At 47.7% G+C, this 18787-nt stretch overlaps 1 protein-coding gene across 11 annotated transcripts in view; it reads right to left on the minus strand.

Moving 5' to 3' along the window:
• The window catches only part of NDST2 (N-deacetylase and N-sulfotransferase 2), a 240805-nt gene that overhangs the window by 45314 nt on the left and 176704 nt on the right, over positions 1-18787 (minus strand). Inside the window, exon 4 of one of the 11 annotated variants that reach the window (XM_050960089.1) lies at positions 3902-6333. The exons of the other annotated variants lie outside the window; for them this stretch is intronic. The gene's annotated coding sequence lies outside the window, so the exon portion shown is untranslated. The remainder of the gene's footprint in view (positions 1-3901; positions 6334-18787) is intronic. 11 annotated transcript variants of the gene reach the window in all.

Raw genomic sequence — 18787 nt, forward strand, 5'->3', positions numbered from 1 at the left:
GACGGTGCCGGCGGCGCCGCGGCCGATGTTGAGGCCGGGCGCTCCAGTCGGGTCTGCCTAGCCGGAGTAGCAGACGTCGACGGTCTTGGTTCTGCACCCGGTGCCGGAGAAGGTCGGTGCCGGGGAGTCTTTTCGGTGCCGGAACGATCCGGTGCCGGCGCCGAGATCACGGCCTGCGAAGCCGCCGGGTCAAGTGCCGCCTCCATAAGGAGAGTCCGGAGTCTTTGATCTCTCTCCTTTTTTGTCCTTGGCTTAAAAGACTTGCAGATGCGGCACTTGTCCGATCTGTGCGATTCCCCCAGGCACTTCAGGCACGCGTCGTGGGGGTCGCTGGTAGGCATAGGCTTCTTGCAGGCCGCACACTGCTTGAAGCCCGGCGAACCAGGCATGAGCCCGGTGCCGGGTGCCGGGAAGGGCTACAGCCCCCGGCGAACAACTAATTACTACACTACTTACACTTAATCACTTACTAACTATACTTAACAATCTAACTAACAACTATAACAATAACGAGAGATAACGAGAGATAACAAGGAGAGCTAGGGACGTGGAGGACAGCTATGCCGCGCTCCACAGTTCCAACGACCGACACGGCGGTAAGAAGGAACTGAGGAGCGGGTGGGCCGGCAGGGATATATATTGAGCGCCATGGCGGCGCCACTCCAGGGGGCGACCTGCCGGCCCACTGGAGTTGCTAGGGTAAAAAAGTTTCCGACGAACGTGCACGCACGGCGCGCACACCTAACTGGAATGGATGTGAGCAATCACTCGAAGAAGAACAGTAGGAATCAGTTATATCAGGGTAAGAACTGTCGCACTGAAATCTCCTGTGAGATAGCAGAGGAAGAAAGCTCCAGCAGAGGGTGAAAACCACCAGAGAGGCCTCCATGCTTACCTGTCCTTGTGGTTTAAACCTTGCAATTACAAGGGAGCCACAATTTGCTTAGGTTTGCAAAAGAACAAGTTGTGTGGCTGTGTACTGAGGCTCCTTCCCGCCTGCCATAGCTGGCTGCATGAGTGGAAAGCCTCCAGAAGGCAAAGCACATAGTTAAAGGGATGTTTGTCCTACCATTCAGTTCTCGATGGGCAGACCTCCAGCTAAGCACACAGCTCCCCAATCCCTTTGGGGTAGGGTCACTGTTAAATATAACTTGGAATATTTTCTGTAAAGAAAAAGAAACCACATCCTGAGTCCAAGCAACCCCAGCTGCCATTCCATGGGATGCACATGTGCTTTCCAAGGTCTCTCCTGAGGGAAGAAGGGTGGTCATCCTGGAAGCCCCATCTGTGGAAAGATGTTAGGGTTCTATGGCCACTCTCTTCACCACATGGTCAACTCCCCAACAATATCTACCCCATAGGGGCCTAGGGGACAGGCAGGTGGGGGCCAGCTCAGGGGGATGAATCAGCCCAGGTCTGAGCTACAAGGGGGACCTTGCACCTGGAGGTCAGTCCAAGGCCTAGTTATGAAAGGGATCAGTCTGGGTCCAGCTATAGTGGTGTCTGGAACACAAAAGGATGCAGATCCAGACTAACACGGCTACCCCTCTGATAAAAGGATGCAGTGTAATTGATCAAACTTGAAAAGTGGCGTGGAGCTGGCATCATTAGTCATTGCAAAATCAAGCAGCAATTTCAAGCCCCAATCCATTTGTGTCTTATGTCCCAAACCCCATTAAATAATGCACTGGGATTTGATACACAATACACACATTCTTTGGCAGGTTTCGCTATCGCAGGACAGCTCTTGATATTATCCAAACAAATACATATTTGGGAGGGGACAAAATATTCTGTCTCTCTCGCTGTTTGTTTTAACGCATGACAAACACCAAGTTCAGAGCCTGGTATCTTTATCTCGGCAGCTGGAAGAGCTAACACAAGAGCCCTGGGCTCTGCAGAGAAAGGACGACATTCCCTGCCTCTGTGTAAGTGGAGATGTTCTGCAGTGGGCAACCTCAGTATATGCAGGAGAAAGGGTGATAGAGAAAGACATAACTAAATTCTCACATATGGCTGCAACAGACCAGCAGGGACACATCAGCTTCTTTGCTGGAGAGATGACTATCCAATCCACCCCTTGCTGTGGGAAAGGTGGGCCAGAGTTCTAGCATCTCTCAAGGAAAAGTACTTGGTCCCTACTCAAGGGACCAGACACCATCTCTTGATGCTGAGACGCTCACTAAGTATCATCCTACCTTTAACCTTCTTCTTTGGGGGAAGGTTATTGAAAAGGATAGCAGAGCAATTTTGGTAACACCTGAAGTCCTCAGATATCGTTGACTTCAGTTTGTTTTAAGACTGGGTATGATCTGGAGTCTGCACTGGTTTCACTGGGCGACAATACTCTGATGTACATGTACACTGGCCAGACTGGACAGTCTCTATGCAGAAGAATAAACGGACACAAATCTAACATCAGGAATCATAACATTCAAAAACCAGTAGGAGAACACTTCAATCTCTCTGGTCACTCAGTAACAGAATTAAAGGTGGCAATCTTGCAACAGAAAAGCTTCAAAAACAGACTCCAGTGAGAAACTGCTGAACTTGAATTAATATACAAACTAGATACCATCAATTTAGGCTTGAACAGAGACTGGGAATAGCTGAGCCATTACACACATTGAATCTATTTCCTCATGTTAAGTATCCTCACACCTTCTCGTCAAACTGTCTGAAACAGGCCATCTTGATTATCACTACAAAAGTTTTTCTTCTCCTGCTGATAATTGCTCATCTTAATTAATTAGCCTCTTAGAGTGGGTAGAGCAGCTCCCACCTTTTCATGTTCTCTGTATGTGTATATATATTTCCTTACTATATGTTCCATTTTATGCATCCGATGAAGTGGGCTGTAGCCCACAAAAGCTTATGCTCAAACAAATTTGTTAGTCTCTAAGGAGCCACGAGTACTCCTATTCTTTTTGCGGATACAGACTAACACAGCTGCTAACTCTAATACCGTGATGGTGATGGATGATGATGAGGTTGACAGACAAGAAGCAGTAACGTGGGTAAGGCCAGGGAGAAACAACTGGAGGGAATGGTATAGGTGAGAGCAAATGTTCTGGGTTAGAAAGCACATGTGCCTTTTAGCACTCCGGTTCATAACCTTGTTGGTTCCTTGGCTGCTTTGGGATGCCTAGGCAGCAGCGGTCAAGAATCCCTTTTCCATTCTGTGCTTTGCCAGCAGTCCTTCACTTCCATGTAGTATTTTTGCAATGTGCTTCTACTTGAGGCTACAACTAAAGACCACCTGGAAACCTGGGTTGGTGGAGAGCACAGCTGCTGCCTACTTAGTGGTGTCCCCTGCAGTGAACATACAGTACGGGACACCTGTGCTCTGCTATGAAGCTCACCAATTCTCCCAGTGGGGGTGAGCTGAGAGGAAAGGAGACGTTTAGTCTCCTTATACTAGATTTGAATGCGCTCCATGTGCCTAGAGTTTTAGACAGATTTTTAAAATGCGCCTCTATAAATGCACAGATCAATACAGTCACACCATACACTTCCATTAGGGAGCCCCTGAACAAAGAGCTGCAGAACCTTCCCAGGGAATACAAATGAATCCTGCTCAAATCTCCCTCATCACTGCAATGTACTTTTATAAACACACAATGCTTGGCCCACATGGAGGGACTTCTAACCAGGGCAGAGCACGTGTACGCACACAAACACCACACAGCCTGCTTGTGGCCCGATACCATACCCATCTAATTCCCTGCAGACAGTAGTATCTGATAGCTTTCTTTCTGGAGCCCTCACCTCCATTACACAGCAGCTTTATGGAGAAAGTAAACTACGTGCATGAGGACAGGCAGACTCCCTGGGCCTCAGTTGTGCCATTCCTGACAACTGGCGATTCAAAGGTGCTAAAGCCTCATTATGGTCAAGGTACCCTGTGAGACTCAGCCAGGAAACTGCTGCTGGGAACATCCTCTCACAGACGATTCATAGCAGGAACATCTCAGCCCCTGACTGCAGCAGGACATCAGGGCAGGACGGAGAGAGTTGTGTGTGTGGCTAGGAATGGGCTACTCTCAACTTTGTGAAGGCATGTTAGCACTGCAGAGATAGAGGGATGCAGTACGGTAAGCAGTCTGGGAGAGGATCCCAGTGGCAGGAACAGAAGCTCCCTTAACCACCACACACATAGACCATGGCTACGCTTGCAGATGTACAGCGCTTTGGGTTAAACCAGCCTTCGGAGACCGCACCAGGGAAAGCGCTCCAGTCTGTCCACACTGACAGCTGCAAGCGCACTGGCGTGGCCACACTCGCGGCACTTGAAGCGGCATTGGGAGCAGCACATTGTGGGCAGCTATCTCACAGAGCACCTCTTCCCATTCTGGCGCTGTGGCTTGTGGGGAGGGGGTGTGGGGTGCAGGGTATTCTGGATCCTGTCCCAATGCCCCGTGATGCATCGCTTCGCATCCCAGCAAACCCTGTGTTTCTGTCCACATTTGGTGCCATCTTTCAACGGTTTCTGTGCAGAGCACGCTTTGTCTTCCTTTTTAGTCTGTGGGAATGGAGCCTGAACTGCTGTGGAAAATGCTGACGAGTCTCGCCAGCACATCACGTTTGGCAGTTGAGTTACTGCTTAAGATCCAAAGTGACAGTGAGGAGTCCAACGATGATATTGAGTCGTGTGCGACACAAAATTGCTTGTGGCATTTACGGACATGCTCAGCACCATGGAACGCGGTTTTTGGGCTCATGAAACAAGCACTGAGTGGTGGGATCACATCGTCCTGCAAGTCTAGGATGATGATGAGTGGCTGCAGAACTTTCGGATGAGAAAAGCCACCTTCATGGGACTGTGTGTTGAGCTCGCCCCCACCCTGCAGCGCAAGGACACGAGATTGAGAGCTGCCCTGCCAGTGGAGAAGCGAGTGGCTATTGCAATCTGGAAGCAACTCCAGACAGCTACCGATCGGTTGCTAACCAGTCTGGAGTGGGGAAGTCGACCACTGGAATCATGTTGATGCAAGTTTGCAGGGCTATTAATCGCATCCTGCTCAGAAGAACCGTGACTCCGGGTAATGTGCATGACATTGTGGCTGACTTTGAACAAATGGATTTCCCTAACTGTGGAGGGTCAATAGATGGGACACATATTCCTATTCTGGCACCAGCCCACCTAGCCTCTGAATAAGTTAACCGAAAGGGGTATTTCTCCATGGTTTTTCAGGCACTTGTGGATCACCGTGGTCGTTTCATTGACATTAACACAGACTGGCCTGGAAGGGTGCATGATACACGCATCTTTCGGAACACTGGCCTGTTCTAGAAGCTGCAAGCCGGGACTTTTTTCCCAGACCAGAGGATCACCGTAGGGGAAGTCGAAATGCCCACTGTGATCCTTGGAGACTCTGCTTACCCTTTAATGCCGTGGCTCATGAAACCCTACACAGGGAGCCTGGACAGCAGCCAGGACCGGTTCAACTACAGGCTGAGCCGGTGCCAAATGACTGTGGTGCGTGCTTTTGGCCATCTGAAGGGCTGCTGGTGCTCTCTTTATCGGAAGCTGAACTTGGCCGAAGACAGCATCCCTGCGGTTATGTACTCTCCATAATATTTATGAAGGGAAGGGTGAAAGATTCACTCAGGCATGGGCCTTGGAGGTTCAACACCTGGAGGCTGAATCTGCACACCCAGAGAGCAGGGCTATTAGAGGGGCCCAGTGTGGAGCTGCAAGGATTAGGGATGCCTTGAGGGAGTACTTTGAGGCTGAAAGCCACCAGTAATGTCTGGTGCTCTGCACGGGAGTTAAGTGCAGTGGCTGTGTTTGGTACACTGACTTGCAGTGCTTGTTGCTTTCCTGGGCTAAGGTATATTTTGCCTCATGCACTAATAAAGTATGTTTTCAAAGTAAAAAACTCCATGTTGAGGGGCGTTGAGTGCAGTGGATAAGGGTTATAGTTTTGGTGGGTGGGCGGTGAAGCTACGGGTGTAGAAGGCAGCTGGGGGCAATGCTGGGGAAAGTGGGTTGGATGGTACATGAAAGCACAAAGGGAAGAGTTTTGGGACAAGGGCTGCAGGGGGGGGCGAGCGCGGTAGTGCTCTGCCTGCATGGCAACGAGCGCCTGGATAAAGTCCACTTGGCACTCCATTATGCTAATCAGCTGTTCCGTGCTTTGCCGCTGGTTGCATTTTCCTGGCGGATCCTCCTTTCGCTCTCCCTCCACTTCTGTGCTTTTCGATTCTCGTTTACAGACTGCTGCATGACTTCATGCATCATGTCTTCTTTGTTTTTACGTGGCCTCTTCTGGAGTCTTCTCAGTTTGTCAGCCGGTGATGAGAATGACGGCTAAGATCTCAAGGTTGCACCTAAACAGGCAAAATGCAACACTTAACAGAGGCAGCACTGTATACACCAAACAGAGCAGTGATTCCCCCGCACTTAAGGAGGGCAATCACAAAAAACATACTTTGCCTGTCCTGAACCAAGTGCACATAATCTACGGGAATCCCAGAAATGGTGAGTAAGCATAGGGTCCATGGGGACTGATTGTTTCATGGCTGTACTGTTCTCTGGGTTTCTGTACCTTGGGGAGAGCCAACAGCTGCCAGGGGCACCTACACTGAACACTGTCCCAACATTCTCCACAGGAGGTCATCCTGGAAGATACCTCACTGCTGAGGGTGACAAAGGAAGCAAGGGAGGGTCCTCTCCTACAATGTGGCTTCCGCCCTGGCCCATATGCATCTTGCCTGTGTGCAGCAATGGTTCCCTGCGCCCCTCATGGCACAGTGACGTGGACACATTAGCCTGACTGGGACAAAAACCACATTGGCTCTCCCAATAAACCTGCGCAGGTGCATTGCCCACATTCTGGTTGAGACTTTTGAAGAGATCACTGATGCCGATTACAGCGATGTGATAGACCACATCAATGTGCTATTCCGTATCTAGGCATACTTGCAGCCCTTACCCTCCTCGCCCAAAGAGCCCATACCTAAAAACTTCCTTCCTGAAAAGAAAGTTGCTTACCAGAAACCTCCTCTGTTGTTTGTCCTTCCCCAAGCACTGGACTCTGTGACTGGCTGCCTTCCTCCTGGCTCGAGAAGAGCTCCTGCCTGCATGCATCTAGGGATTCTGGGGTGTCTCCTCCTTCCTCAGCACCATCGCTCATGCTTTCCTCCTCCTCCTTCCCCCCTCCTTGCTGTGCTGGGCTTGGAAGTGTCCATGGTGGTCGTTGCAGTGGAGGTGGGATCACCCCCAAGTATTGCGTCCAGCTCTTTGTAGAATTTGCAGGTCATGGGGGCAGCACCAGAGTGGCCACTATCTCCTCTGGTCTTCACACATGGTGTCTATCATGCTACAGAACCCCCTAAGGTGTGAAATCTCCCTGTTGCCCTGCAAATTCAGGATCTCCTGGATAAGCATATGCTGCGGCTACATCTTTTGCAGACTGGGCCCAATGTGCAGAGCCCAAACTGGGCCACTGGGGGTCCATATAGTCATATCCAGTAGCCAGGGCTAGCTTCAGTATCTACCGACTCAATAATGTTAAGGGGCTAGGAGAGGAATGAATTATGTGCCGCTTCCAGAGAAGGGGTGAGCTCTCCCAAGAAAGCGTCTTATAAATACGGATGTTGCATACTATGTCATTGCTATAGGCTCTAGCGCTGGCTAGTGCTTTAAAAGCAGCTGACAAAACGTGACAGAGAGGTGGAGAAATGTGAAGTACCTTCCTTACAGTAAAGTCTGCTTTGGTCTGGTCTCCCTTTAGAGACGGTCTCATCAAGAATGAAAAGGAAAAGGATTCTATTTAACCTTTTCATACCTGTTTAACTGGTTTCTGGGAGGTTAGTATAATTTATTAACTGTAATAAATACACTAGTACCTAGAGGCCCCAACCGAGATCAGCGTTTCAGTAGGCTGGGTGTTGTATAGCAAGACACAGCCCAGTTGGAAACAGATTACACTCCAAATTAAGACAAAATGCAGTAAGTGGGTGTTACAAGGAAGGGAAGGGTGAGGATGACCACAGTTATGGTGACAGGAAGGTGAGTTACACGGACTTAGTCAGGCAAGCAATCTGCAGGTGTGAGGGGAGTTTGGATTCTTCAAAGATATAAACAGACGAGAGACACTGAATGTCATCAGTAATCTCTGCTGCCTTGCCTGTATCAGTTAGGGGCATCATTTCAGAAACATGTGGCGGTGGGGGAGGGTGCAAAACTGTCAGTATATGGATTATTATATGTGATTATACTAGATCCTGCAAAGTTGGCGGGGTGTAGGGGGAAAGTAAAGCATATAGACTTATGAAAAGCCAGTGGGGGACAAATCAAAATTGGGGGGGCAAATACCTCCTTCTTGCCCCATAGCAAATGGCATCCCTGGTATCAGCTGCCCGTTTTTCACAGGCAGCATGGCGGAAGTGAGTCTTGAGATAGGATCTGGAGGAGGACAGCATAGCAGCTTGGGGAAGAGGCATGAGAGACAGTGCGAATGCGCCTGCTGGAAGAGCAGGCATATGGGTAATAGAGAGCTGGAAGCTATTGTTAAATTTGTCTTCCTCTATGTGGGTGGAATTATTTCATCTTTCACACCATCTGCACTCATAATCATTAAAAAAAAAATCACAGCATTGCAGGCAAACACACACAGTACAAGGTTTGTATTACCACCAGATTTACCACTACTCCCCACAAAAAATCCAACACCCCCCTTTTACGAATGAACTCCCACCACACAGAAAGGTCCTGTGCTTAGACACTATTCAACCAAGGGTAGATAAAAATCATGATTTAAAAACAATAAATAAAAGCGCTGGATTTTAAATTTAAATAATAATTTTTATTTAAAATTGATTTTGAAATTACATGTTGCTAGCTCTTCAATTTCTTCACATTTTACAGACTTTAATTGCCCAAGTGGGTGTTTTGTTCTTGTTTCTTTAATTAACTAACAAACAGCAAGTAGAATTTTTGATTTCACCTACAGGTTTTTTCTACTGTGAAATTTCACATTTAAAATGCTGCTTTATGCTAAAAAGACACGTCCAAGGCCTCATTAATGTTATTACTGTGAGAACAACAAAAACTGAATCACAAAACTGCAAATAGCCCATATTATATTTGTTAGTCTCTAAGGTGCCACAAGTAATCCTCATTCTTTTTGCTGATACAAACTAACACGGCTACCACTCTGAAACCTTCCACAAGTCAAGCAGCTTTGATACTGTGACCAGGCTTTGTTCCTCCATTAGCCTTTGCATTTCTCAGTAAACTTGGTTAAAGTACAGACAGCCTAAATAATTTTCACTGTTAATACTGAAGCAATTTTATTTGGAAGATTTTATGCTACTAAGAAAAAAGTTCTTAATAAAAGTACAACTGTAGCCTGTGATGCTGAAAGCAATTAAACAGATGCTTAATTTTAACTTTGAAGTCAATGGGGTGATTCATATGAGTACACTTACATACCTGCTTAATTGTTCGCAGGTTCCTTAATTTTCAGTATTTGTTTTTTTGTCTATGGTATTTCTGTAAATTCAAATAAGATACCCTACTAGCAGTGGCTTAAATAAACCACAAAAAACACAGTATTTACGGCTTAGTTTATTATAAATTTAATTAAATGAACATAACACACATTTTCAAATTAATTTTACAAAGCCTCAATCTGATGTAAATCAATTATTTAAATTGTGCTGCACTCGACTCTGGATTGGGGAGGGTCGGAGAAGCTGGAAACCAGAATCTCTCCACAGACAGGGAGGCAGATTTCAGCCTTACTGAGGAAGACTAAACTCCAAGACTGGCTAGAGAATGGAATCAATTTGTCTAATTCTAGACTTTGTTTTCTTCAGCATGTAAAACACATATGAGCTGCCAACTGAACCCAGCATTTGAATCCTGATATCCAAGCAGCATGATTACACCAGTATAGTGGGTCTCATAACCTTCCTTGAATGTTTTCAAAGAAGAGACGTGTTCCAGAGTGTAGAAGATGGGAGTTCATTCTGCACAAATATCTTAACAAAGGACTCTTATGTTTACATTGTATCTTTCACTTTAAAGGATCCCAAAGCATTTTGTATACTATAAAGAACAGTCATACACAGAAAAATCTCTACACCCACCGCTAGGGCCTTGTCTACACTAGAAATAGCAACTGTCATCACCAGAGGAGCAACGGTATTTGGACCCATGTGTTTTTAACCACTGTGCCATGAAATCTATGTGAATACACCTGAACCCTATCTATACTAGCAACCTAGAGGCTGGCAGGGGCTGTAATACCAGTACTAATTTTACTCACGTAGCAATTCCCTTAGGATGAAACATGGCAGCTGTTTAACAGCACACAGACAACAGTACATGACAGTTTAGTGAAGAACACTGCACTCAAATAAAACTGTAAGGAGAATTTACTACTCATCATGTATACAGTGCTTAAAATGTATATAGTGCTCTCCAAAACCAAGTCAGAAGTGCTTCCTGCCCTGAAACACTTATAGTCGTAGATAAGAGACAAGATCTGGAACAACAGTAATGGGAAAGGAGCAAACGGAGTGATTATTGGTCAGGAAAACAAAGTTTGAATAGTTGCTCGAAGGAGACAGAGGGTTCGGCAGAGAATAACAGAGACTGTTCTAACAAAGGAGGAGCACAAAAAATGGTGCAAAGGGGAGCGTGGGAGGAGATGAAGGGAGCAACAACAAGTGAGGGGGGAAAGCAAAGCACAGAGGTAAGCTAGGAGCAACTGCTTAGGGAGGCAGAATTTATCCAGGGCTAGCTGCCCACTTCTTTAAAAAAAAAAAAAGACAAATCACATCACAGGTTCATTAATCAGCACAAGAGGGGTGAAAGTCTAGAGCAGGGGTAGGCAACCTATGGCATGTGTGCCAAAGGCAGCACGTGAGCTGATTTTAAGTGGCACTCACACTGCCCGGGTCCTGGCCACCGGTCCGGGGGGCTCTGCATTTTAATTTAATTTTAAATGAAGCTTCTTAAACATTTTAAAAACCTTATTTACTTTACATTCAACAATAGTTTAGTTATATATTACAGATTTATAGAAAGAGGCCTTTTAAAAACATTTAAATGTATAACCTTAAATTAGAGTGAATAAATGAAGACTCGGCACACCACTTCTGAAGGGTTGCCAATCCCTGACCTATACTGTTAAACATCTCATCTGAAACACTGTTTCCAGCAGCAGTTCCCCTATCACCTTTCAGGGCCACTGTATTCAGTACTGACTGAGGAAGGAAACGCGAAGCCTGTTAAAAATCACCTATTCCTGCAGTAGCCTAGATGGAGCTTGGCGGCTTCCCATCCAAGTACTGACCAGAGCCTGTGCGGCTTGGCTTGTGAACCTGGCGCATTCACAGCCCAAAGGAGTATGTCTAATAGAGGGGGGTGAAATTTTTCAACTAAAACTTTTTTTGGGTGAAAAATGCAGATTTGGTTAAACTGAAACATTTGCTGATTGTGTCAATTTCACCAAACTGTTCCTATAGAAATTCTCAAAAAAGTCAATTAATTTCAATTATTTTTTTGTCCAACACATTACCATTAATTAATTATTATTATTTAGTATTATCATAGTTCCTACGAACTCCAATCATGGCCAAGGACCCTCTGGGGCTCAGTGCTGTACAAACACAGAACAAAAACACAGTCCCGCCTGAAATGAACTTTTCTTTTTTGAAATTCCCAGTGAACCAAAACATCTGTTATTCACCCTGCTCTAGCATCTGTGTTAATCAGCATCTTTTGCCAGAGAAGCAACATTTGGGGAATGAGAAAGAAGTCAAAAAGAGTGCACACATGCAAAGAAATTGCCTAACTATGGTCTCCCAATGCTCACTGCCAGCCCAATGGTAGCGCATTTCCTGTGGCGAGAGAATCAATTAACCATTGAGTGGTATCACAGCCACATTTTATAGATCCCAGGCAAAAACTACACTGAATTGGAGTTGTAGTTAAATATCAGTTAATTAATTAAAATATGCTATCGGAATGATGTAATATCCTAAATACAAGTGTTACAAATCCAGGAATTTCAGAGTCAAGGTTAAAACTTAAAAGAAATCCAAACATATTAAAGGTATGGAAACGATTTCAGTAACAGCATATACAGACTCTTCAAACTTGCCATATAGCTAAAAATCACTGAACCTCTGTACACAGGGCCAGATTAACTTTTTATGGGCCCAGCGCCAAACATATTTGTGGGTCCCCCTGGGGAATGATTGTAAAAGGGGCCGGGGGTAAAAGCACAGTGGGGCAGGAGCTAGGGTTGGTCTCTGGAGCTAGGGAGGGGTCAGGGGCAAACTGCAAGCGCAGCAGGGCTGGGGAGGGGGTAAACAGGATCCCCCTCACCCCTGCCCGCATAGAGTGAGTGCCTACCTGGTTCTAGCCCATTCTCTGTCTCTCTCTGCACTGAGCTGCCCCTCCTCCCGCAGCAGCAGGACAGGGCTAGCAGCTGGAACCCCAGACAGTCAGCGAGCTGAGCAGGGCTGGAGGCCGGGACCGCAGCCCGCTGCTGGTCTGGGGTTCTGTCTGCCGGCTCCTGCCAGCCAGGGTCCCAGCCACTGGCCCTGCTCAGCCTGCTGCCAGCTGAGGTCTTGGCCGCTGGCTCCGCTCAGCCTCCTGCTGGCCTGGGTGAACAGAACCCCAGGCCGGCGGATGGAACCCTGGATGAACGGAACTCCAGACTGTTCACCCAGGCCAGCAGGATGCTGAGCAGAGCTGGCTGGGACCCCAGCAGGCTGAGCGGGGCTGGCGGCTGGGACCCCAGCTGGCAGGAGCTGGCCCGCTGCTGGCCCTGCTCAGACCGCTGCTGGCTGAGTGAACGGAACCCCAGGTCAGCAGCAGGCTCAGTGACAGCGGGGACCCGTAGCCTGACATTAAAAAAAAATTGGCTCGTGTGCCACAGGTTGAGGACCTGTGTTCTTGTGTATACTGTGTATACTGTACTTTATGGTAATTTTCACTATACATGATTTTCCTCTTACCCGGTGACTTTAGAACCTAACCCCCGCGTAAGATGTGACTCCACTGTAGTGTAAAAAAATTGGGGGGGGCACCGCTTTTTGGTGCCCCCAAATCTTGGCGCCCTAGGCGGCCGCCTAGTTCGCCTAGTGTTACGCTGCCCCTGACAGTATCCCCAGCCCAGGTGACGTAACAGCCAGTGGTGGATTTAGAGTTAGTGGGGCCCCCCAGCCCTGTGCTCAACTTCATTTTTGGGGCTCCTCCTTGGGACCCAGCCAAGAAAAAGAACATTCTCTCTTATCTCCCCCCGCCCCTGTTTTTCATTCTTTTTTTCTTCATCCTCCTCCTATAAGTATTAGGAAGTAAATGAAAATAAAGTGAGGTACCTTGATTGTTCTTGTAGTCTAACTTATTTTTCCACAGACCACTTGAAAATAACAGAGGGTCTCGATGGACCACTTAATGATCTTTCCAAATACAGTAAAAAAATGTTGGGGTGCAGGGTCTGGCCAGGAGCTAGGGTAAGGGAGGGGGCTCAGGTTTGGGGCAGGAGGTTGGGGTGCGGAGTGCTTACGTGGGGCAGCTTCTGTTTGGTTCTCAGGATGGGGGTGGGAATGTGGGGGGGGTGCAGGAGTCAGGGCAGGGGGCTGGGTGTGTGTGAGAGGGGTGCAGGAGTCAAGGCAGGGGCTGGGGACGTGTGGGGGTGCAGGGGTCAGGGCTGAGGGCTGCGGGTGTGAGGGCATGCAGAGGTCTGGGGAGATGTAAGGGGGTGCAGGAGTCAGGGCAGGGGCTGGGGGGGGATGCAGGAGTCAGGGCAGAGGGCTGGGGAGGTTTGGGGGTGCAGTGTTCAGGGCAGGGGGGGTGTGACGGGGTGCTGAGGTGTGAGGAGAGAGTGCAGGGTCGGGGCTGAGGAGGTGTGAGGGGGCTCAGAGTGTGTGAGGGCGGTGCAGGGGACTGGGTGTGAGGGGGTGCAGGAGTTCGGGCAGGGGGCTCAGGGCATGTGAGGGGGTGCAGGGGTCACAGGGGGCTAGGGGGGTGTGAAGAGGGTGCAGGGGTCAGGGTGGGCAGAGGGCTGTGGGTGTGGGCTGGGGTCATGGGGGTGCTCACGTAGGGGGCTGGAGAGGGTATGCCCCAGTTCCAGCCCCTTCCCAAGGCCTCGCCTCCTCCTCTTCTCTTCCTCCTCCCCAGAGCGGTGTGTGTGCTGCAGCTCCGCTCCTCCTTCCCCCTCCTGCCGGCAAGCAGCTGATAGGTGGTGGGAGGGAACGTAGCACGCTGGGGAAAGAGTGAGGGCGGAGCTTGGCTGCCGGCAAAGCCTGCAGTGGCACCCCAGCAGCCGACAGCATCAAGCTTCTGACCCCACAGGAGACAGCACGGGGCGGAGAAGAGCGGGCTGGGGCCCCTTTCAACAGTGGGCCCGACGCCATGGTAAATCCGGTACTAATGCTCACTGGCTACTCTGAAGAAAGTACAAAAATACACTGTTAAGGCACCAACATAATTTTAACTTTGCTCTACAGTGATGTCAGACAATAACTATCCGATTTTGGTTAATGTACCTCACTGTCTGTAGCCCCAGATTAGATTAAACTCAGGTTTAAAACCAAGAGGATATTTTTTCTTTTTCCCCTCATGGTGTCACTGCACAGGGCAGAATTAAGGCTGTCTGAGTGACCTACCTGCATTTCTATACCTTGCTCAGTGCAGCCAGTGCCCAAGAATTACACAATTTTTAGCTACAAGAGAAGTCTGAAGAGTCTGTTATTCTGTTACTGAGGTTATTTAAGGCAAAAAATGACTTTTAAATTCTCACACGATCACTTTGGCATTCATGCCGGAGAAGACAGGTTGTGTTTTTCATACATAACAAAGAGACCGAGTCTCTACTTCAAGTGCAAAACTCAAACTTAACTATGGAGCTTGACCAGCATTTTCAGAATCACTCAAAGAGTTCACAGACTGCACCCCAACCCCACCTTGGGGCACCAAGCTGTCCTTCAACACTACTAAGTTGGGGCTGGTTGATGCAAGCTGGTGACCTTTATTCAAACAATATACTCCCAATCTGCTATACCTGTCAGCACTCAGCCTCGCTGTTGTTGCGCTGCCTCTTGACTGCACTTCACCTCTCTTGTGCCTGCACCTTCCATTCCAGCTTATCCAGAGCAACCATACAACATGTCACAGGCAAATGCATCTCAGCCCCAGCTCTTCACTTGAGCGAGCCTGTCAAGCTCTAAAAGAACCTGTGCATTCCACCTTTAGAATCCTGCTCAAAATGGAGAGGGAGAAGGAGGGAAACACAGCCAAACACACAAGTTGAAAGGTACACCTCAGTGCCATGACAAGGTGCACCTTCCCCTCAGCCACACTGGGCCATCAGCTTGATAAACATCTCTAATTTCAGTTCCAGGAAATCAACCAATGCAGCCCTCCGGTTTCAATCCCCTTGATTCCTTCTGCTCTGGGGGGCAGCCTTTTACTAGCAGTTAACTGATAACTTTCCCTGAGCAATGCCAAGGGGTGCGCATAAGGGCTGTCCAGAAAGATGCTGCTCTCACGCACATTGCCAGTGTAGTTAATACAGGGGCCCTTTTCTGACACATTCCAGCACACCCTGGGGCCTCAATCTTCTCCTGTTCTACAGAGGTTATCAGACAGTTAGTTCTCCTGGGTACAGAAATGATGAATCTTGAGCTGAGAAAGAAACCAGTAAGGAAGGCCAACTCCTGGAAATGCATGTAATGAGGATGGCCCTTTCAGTGCTACTGGCCTCCATGTCTCCTTGAACACTCAGGAGAAGGGATGAGGGAAGAGCAACAGCGTCGAAGAGACAGAAGCAGAATGGGATAGTTGGGTCTTCGCTCCGTGTTTGGTCCCCAGTCCACAAACACCAGAGGCAAGGTCACAGATTCACTGCTCACATCGGCTATGATAATATCCTCACTGGGAGGGAGTGGGGTGAGAGTTAGGACTTTTGGTTCTAGTTTCAGTTTTGCTATTGACTGTGTGGTACAACTCTGCGCAAGACACATGAACTTCCTGTGCTGCAGTTACCCCATCTGTAAAGTGGGGATACGACTACACTGGGGTGCTGTGAAAAATGAGGTCTGCATGGCACTCAGATGGAAAGAGCTATATTAATGTGAACTATTATTCTAACACGACTGAGGGCAACTTGCACACCTCTGTACACTGGTAAGAGAGATTTTCATTGCTGTCTGCTCTGTTGTAAACATTCTGGATTATGAAATTTGAGACAGTTACAAGGTGGAAAATCCCTCAGCAGTTTCCAATTAGAAAAACAATTCTAGCTTTACATACTTGTTTATAACAACTCCATGGATGAGAGAAATTATTTTCCTTCCATTGCACCTATCTCAGTTCTTGTACTGCACCCATCATTAGCTGGGGGGAGGGATAGCTGCAGACACTCATGTGCCACTCTAGTATGGGGATATGGAGGTTAAACTGCTGGGAATGGCATTTATTTGAGGGTGGGGGCATTTGCTTTGACTAAAACCCCACATATACAAAACTACATAGGACTTTGGAAAGGCACAAAAAAACAACAAAGGGAGATGCTATTTTTGGCCTCCTATCTCTTATAGAAAGATACCCTTATCTCTTCCATGTATCCCAACTTGAGGAGCCAAAACAAAGCACCAGGCTAATTTCAATCAACCAATTCAATATGAGTGAAATGAACCAAGAGATCTAGACCAATCCCCAAGACAGCCCATGTCGTGCCTTATCACTTCCCCCTCCCTCTGGAGCCCCTGCAAGAGATGCTGTGTATGTAGGCCGGAAGGGGACGCTAGTGACCTATGCAAGATGCTCTCCCCCTTCCCTCTGGGGTTACATGAGTGGCCACCACATGATAAAATTGGTATTTTAATTTTCAATGTAAAAAGGCTTCCTACTCCCCAAAGCTTCTACTGGTATCATTCTGTGGCCATTAAGGACCAGGGAATGCCCCATAAAAACCTCCCCCAAACAGGAACACAAAGCAAATGAAGAGGTTAATGTTTTACTTTTGTCTTCTCCTTCTCCCAACCCCATTTGCTGTTTTACAGAGCAGAGACTTTACATCACCCCAGCACATGTAAGGGAGTGAAAGATAAGTGCACCCTTTCTGCTGTGAATTAACCCCAAACCTTACTGCCTTTTGTTCGGGAGAAGGCACGGTGCTGGCTTGAATGTAACTTCTGAAATGGTTAGCAATGAAAACAAATCCCTCAGAGGAATATTTTGCATTAAATATAGCTTCAGATTCACAATGAAACATTCCAGGACCAGCCGTATTCACACAGAACAATGTGAGGTCTCTGTCTGCCAGCCCTGCACCTGGCTTGCGTGCTCTACAGTGAGTTTGGTACTGCCCTGAGGGAGTATTAGATAAGCAAGAGCTCTGCACCTTCCTTTCACCTCATGCCTGGGCTCATCCTATGTATGTGAACAGGCTCAGTTCATAGACTTTGCTTCTCATCTCTTCCCCCAACCCTGCATGTTTTGCAGATGATTCGCATGAATGAGCAAGAGGAATTGCAGCTCTGGGATCCCCGGCACCCTATTTGGAATTAGCATCAGGGATGCTCTCCCCATCCCCCTCTCCACAGGCAGGACAGGACACGGCACATTCTCAAGCTGGTATAGAACTGGATGTTTGGGAACAAGCTTCCCAGTCACTCATCCTGCCTGCACAGCAGAAGACGCTGCTAGCAGAGAGAAGACAGCCTGTGTGTGCTTTAGCAGACTCTGGAACAATAAGGTGCAGGAGTCAGCATGCTTAAAGGGGCAGAATGGGACAAGATAACTGTCCCAGTCTGTAGGGGATATTCCATACATACCAGTCTCCCATCTGAGGACAATCGACTTTGCCAGCTTTCAAACAGACCTAAAGTCTTATGGGCACAGAGATACTCCCTCATGAAACATTGCCAGGGAACAAGCAGTCTGCAGCATGACAGCCACTGAAATACCCACCCTATTCTAGGTTTCAGAGTAGCAACCGTGTTAGTCTGTATCAGTAAAAAGAACAGGAGTACTTTTGGCACCTTAAAGACTTTTGCTTATGCTCAAATAAATTTGTTAGTCTCTAAGGTGCCACAAGTACTCCTGTTCTTTCCATCCTATTTTAGTACAGCTGCAGAGGTCACACACCAGGAGCGCTGGAACAATTTGTACAGTGGGGGTGCTGAGAGCCATTGAACCAAACTGTAAACCTTGGATATAATGGAAACCACTTCAAGTCAAGGGGTGCAGTAGCACCCCTAGTTCCACTGCCTATGGCATTACTTGAAGAAGAGAACTTTCAAGAGGCCCAGGTGTGTGGGGTGTTGGTGAGTACACAATCACATCTACACACCCTGAAGCAATACTACCTGACAGAGCGTGAGGTCATGTGAACAGACCTCATCTGTGTTTGGAGACGCATGGCTGCAACACCTGAAAAGTGCCTGCCATACACAACCTGAGACATGCTACTGGGCTTGTAAAATAGTTGTTTTGGTGTTAGGGATAGTAATGGGGTTAACAACTCTAGCTCTGTGTATGATTTTGCTTCTTTACACTGCTGAGAATCCACACAAGACAGGCAGACTGTGTGCTCTGGAGATCATAGAATGATGGAGAGCAGAATGATCATTTTTATTTTTATAGTCACTGCTTCCAAATAATGAAAATAGATAAGCCTTTTAGGGTGCTGTCTAATGATTGCAGCAGGGAAATGGGAGGCAAGATTCCTGGCTTTGTCACTATGTGACTTTTGACAGGCTGGTCGCACTCTGTGCCTCAGTTTCTTCATGTGTAAAATGAGGATGGCAAAAA

This window comes from Gopherus flavomarginatus, chromosome 6, assembly GCF_025201925.1.
Source record: "Gopherus flavomarginatus isolate rGopFla2 chromosome 6, rGopFla2.mat.asm, whole genome shotgun sequence".
Lineage (NCBI taxonomy): Eukaryota > Metazoa > Chordata > Testudines > Testudinidae > Gopherus > Gopherus flavomarginatus.